Source organism: Xyrauchen texanus, chromosome 26, assembly GCF_025860055.1.
Source record: "Xyrauchen texanus isolate HMW12.3.18 chromosome 26, RBS_HiC_50CHRs, whole genome shotgun sequence".
Classification (NCBI taxonomy): domain Eukaryota; kingdom Metazoa; phylum Chordata; class Actinopteri; order Cypriniformes; family Catostomidae; genus Xyrauchen; species Xyrauchen texanus.
Window position 1 is genome coordinate 2,646,379 of NC_068301.1, and position 5,000 is coordinate 2,651,378.

The following is a 5,000-nucleotide window of genomic DNA, read 5'->3' on the forward strand; positions in this document are numbered from 1 at the left end:
TTTGGCAATTTTGGGCACTCTTCTTTTTTGGCAATTTTGGGCACTCTTCTTTTTTGGCAATTTTGGGCACTCTTCTTTTTTGGCAATTTTGGGCACTCTTCTTTTTTGGCAATTTTGGGTACCTTTTCTTTTGGCAATTTTGGGCACTCTTCTTTTTTGGCAATTTTGGGCACCCTTCTTTTTGGCAATTTTGGGCACTCTTCTTTTTTGGCAATTTTGGGTACCTTTTCTTTTGGCAATTTTGGGCACCCTTCTTTTTTGGCAATTTTGGGCACCCTTCTTTTTTGGCAATTTTGGGTACCTTTTCTTTTGGCAATTTTGGGCACCCTTCTTTTTTGGCAATTTTGGGTACCTTTTCTTTTGGCAATTTTGGGCACCCTTCTTTTTTGGCAATTTTAGGTACCTTTTCTTTTTGGCAATTTTGGGCACTCTTCTTTTTTTGGCAATTTTGGGCACCCTTCTTTTTTGGCAATTTTGGGCACCCTTCTTTTTTGGCAATTTTGGGCACTCTTCTTTTTTGGCAATTTTGGGCACTCTTCTTTTTTAGCAATTTTGGGTACTCTTCTTTTTTGGCAATTTTGGGCACTCTTCTTTTTTTTGGCAATTTTGGGCACTCTTCTTTTTTTGGCAATTTTGGGCACCCTTCTTTTTTGGCAATTTTAGGCACTCTTCTTTTTTGGCAATTTTGGGCACTCTTCTTTTTTTGGCAATTTTGGGCACTCTTCTTTTTTGGCAATTTTGGGCACTCTTCTTTTTTGGCAATTTTGGGCACTCTTCTTTTTTGGCAATTTTGGGCACTCTTCTTTTTTGGCAATTTTGGGCACTCTTCTTTTTTGGCAATTTTGGGCACTCTTCTTTTTTTGGCAATTTTGGGCACCCTTCTTTTTTGGCAATTTTGGGCACTCTTCTTTTTTGGCAATTTTGGGTACCTCTTCTTTTTGGCAATTTTGGGCACTCTTCTTTTTTGGCAATTTTGGGCACTCTTCTTTTTTTGGCAATTTTGGGTACCTTTTCTTTTGGCAATTTTGGGCACCCTTCTTTTTTGGCAATTTTGGGCACCCTTCTTTTTTTGGCAATTTTGGGCACTCTTCTTTTTTTGGCAATTTTGGGCACTCTTCTTTTTTTGGCAATTTTGGGTACCTTTTCTTTTGGCAATTTTGGGCACTCTTCTTTTTTTGGCAATTTTGGGTACTCTTCTTTTTTTGGCAATTTTGGGCACCCTTCTTTTTTTGGCAATTTTGGGCACTCTTCTTTTTTGGCAATTTTGGGTACCTTTTCTTTTGGCAATTTTGGGCACCCTTCTTTTTTTGGCAATTTTGGGCACCCTTCTTTTTTTGGCAATTTTGGGCACTCTTCTTTTTTTGGCAATTTTGGGTACCTTTTCTTTTGGCAATTTTGGGCACTCTTCTTTTTTTGGCAGTTTTGGGTACCTTTTCTTTTTGCAATTTTGAGCATCTTTCTATTTTTGTAAAATTTTCACACTCAAATTGAAAAGCTCACTATTAACAAATACTGTGGACTAATTGCAAAATGACTTTTAAAATGATTCAGAGAACCGCCAAATAATTAAAAAAAGACCTGAACTGTAGGGGGCGCTCTAACACATTTTAGCCCTCTCAGATGTGCTCGTCCATAGACATTCAGTCTAATTCTCAGTTCAAGCACCACCCTTGTTGGTTTATTGAATATCTCGGCCTCTGAGTGGACTACAAGCTCAATCTAGGTGTGAATAGAAAGCCGAGATCCTCTTCTTTGTTATCATCACTAGTTGAAAATGTATTTATGATGATTTGTTTTGCATGCTTGTTCTGGATGGCATATTTTCAACACAAATGATTTAAAGCCTTATTTTGTTATTTTATGTATTATAAATGCAGAAATGATGGTTATCTCTATAAAGCTTTCAAATGAAAACAAATGACTTATGTATACGGGACTTTAACGTTTTTATCGTAAACTTTTTCCGTGATATAGTGTGAAAAGTCCGTAGAGTTGGAGGGGTTAAAGATCACAGAGAAATAAAATATCGACATTGATTTTTGCCGATAATTGAAAGTGCCAAAATGCAACTATCATCACCGATTAATCGGTTAAACTGACATATCGGTCTACCTCTACTAAATACACACAGATAAATCTTATTTTCACACTTTTTTTCATAATTTTGCAAAAATACAGTTTGATTGCAAATAATGGGCAAAATAAATATTTTATATTTCCCTTGATTTTTCTTTTGTCTCATATTTCTTCTCAAGCACGCTCTTCACGGACACTTTTGTCCACTTGTCATGGTCCTTTTCTGCATATAGCGGCTCGTTTCGCGGACGACCCACCGGCCCGCTCTGTTCTCCTGATTGCCATTCCGCCCCTGATCGTCCCCAAAGTGCGTCGGCCCACCGGGAAAATGCCCGGTATGCCAGATTACCAGTCCAGCCCTGATGGAAATTACGTCACAACTGTGGGACAGATGCATAGAAATCATTTTCACACAATAAATATTGACATTTGTATAGATTATTATAGTTTAGATTTGGATTTTCATCGTTTAATATTGAAAGTCTGGGTCTGAAGACTAAAACAGTCAAATCTAGACATGAAGGACACTTGAAAAGTACCAAACATAAATGACGATCACCTGCTAAAAAGCATCAATCTCAATTCAGAGAGGGACGAAAATTGGCTGCAATGTTGTTTCCACTCAACATGATTTCTGGATTCGTTTGTTGGCAGTCTGTTGTGCTACATTCAATTTTCTGTTCTTTTACTTCGCACAGGTCATTGGTGCTTAACGCCGTCCATCACTTTTGAATCAGGGGACTCTGTAGAAATGTCCAGAGTGAATTATGGAGAGTCGTTCGTCTCCACCGTCGTCTGTACTTGAGAGGTTTGGCCCAGATGTTGCTTTTGACTTGGAGCGCTGTTGAAAACGCAACGTCTTGGACCTTGTGAAGTGCACGATGCTTAAACGAACCGCCGTTGGGACGGGGGATCTGTCTGGCCTTGTCGACTGGCTGCCAGTTAGCTATCAAATCCAGTTACTTGAGAAATGTGTTGCAGTCGGGTGAATTGGAAACCACACCGAGCCTAGCCTGAAAACGATTTACTGAAGAATTCCTCTGCGTAATATCTGCCATCCATGTTTGGAGGTGTCTGGAATTCTCCTTATTGCATGTACATTGAAACACGGGAGAGCTGGGGTCTGGAAGAGACCCAAAAAATGAAATGAAACCAATATGACTTCCTTTCTTCCATGGAAAGGGAGTGGTTAAAAAAATAACTGAAGCAGAGCAAGATACAGTATATTACATTCTGATGTGGGGCGGCTGTGGCGCAGGTGGTACAGCGGGTCGGCCGCTAATCGCAGGGTTGGCGGTTCGATTCAGCTAAATGCAAACTGTAAAATGTGTCCATATGAACGCTGTGCATTTCCAAGGGTTTCCCCTTCCACTAGGAAAAGCCGGAGCGATGCATTCCCATGTCATTCCCAAATGAGTGACATGAGATTTGAGAAAATCCATGTCTGAATTTCACACAAGTTTCTAAACCCAAACCATCTTGCCAATGTATGTGTTGGCATTTAACACCGCGTGGAATTACACATTGGCATGCTCCATTAGTGCCTGTGATTAAGAAGCGGTTTCACAACGGATTTTAGGACATTATTTGATCTGTTGTACGGTAGACATCCATTTTTAGATGATTTAGAGTAATTGCAGTATGTATACTGTAGTATGTATTGTGTTAGAAGACCATTTTGCGTCTTGTTTTGTTGACCTCAATTTGAAGTCACGTTAGCATGCACCATACACATTAAACTCTTAAATAACTTGAATATGGTGTCAAAGAGATTCCCAATACAAAAATGGCATGCAATAAACCAACATTTATGTCATTTAATGTCATGTAAAGTGTGTCTTTGACCTACAATCTCCAACAAGAAGTGCTAAAATAGTCCTGATGTGATGCCGTAAACCCTAAACCGATGATTTTAACAACTTATCATGAAAAGCAATTGGCAATTTATTTTAATACCATTTGAAAGTGGCAATTACTGTAAAGCATTGCACATTTAACCATGTGGCAGGGCGGGGCCGTGTCGTGATTCCGCACACCCGGCCCCTAATTGGGCTGATTGACCCGAGTGGGATAAGGGCCGACTGGAGACGGCAGTGCGGGAGAGAGAGAGAGAGAGAGATTTACGGGCAGCTGTCCGACACCTGTGTGTGTTTGTCTTTTGGTTCAGTTCTTCATTAAACTATTATTTATATCGTCAAGCTGGTTCTTGCCTCGTCCTTTCCATTGACCCCTTTACACTGGTACCGAAATCCAGGAACCGTAGTGGAGTTCTCGCCGCTACCATCCACCCTAAAGGTGCAGCCGCGGCCATCTGGCGGAGGACGGAAGAGACCGGCCGCCAGGAAGCGGAGGAACGGCCGCCGACCGCGAGGGGAGGAGGGGCTCCTAACCAACCGCCTGGAGGGGTTACCGCTGCCAGGGGCGGGGGAGACCCCTACTGTCCACCAAAAACGTGGCGAGGCGTTCCGTCCGCCAGGGGCCGGAGGTCTGCCTCTGATTCGTCCGGAGAGGCGCAGCTGTCGTCCATTAGAGTGTGGAGGAGTGGCCGAGGACCAACGGCACATCGGAGTATCGGATCTCTCTCACGTCCACTGCCGCTCCGTGTTGGCATTTCCCTTTCTTTTTAAATGTTTTGTTATTTTGGCACGATGGCCGTTACGGCGTGTAGTTTCCCTCCCTTTGTCCCCTCCCCTGATCTAGGTGATGACCTGCCGGCAGACGGGGCGCAAGGCACGCCTTAGGGGACATTCAAAGCGAACGTGTTTTCGTCCCTTTCTTTAGTTGTTTTTCTATGTAAACATCTCGCAAAGGAATGCCAGGTTTTTTTTATAGATGGGATATGGCGGGAATTCAGGAAGAATGAATTGCGGCCGTTAAAAATGACGGTTATTTGCACGTGCTGTCTGCGCCGGTTTAGTGCCGGT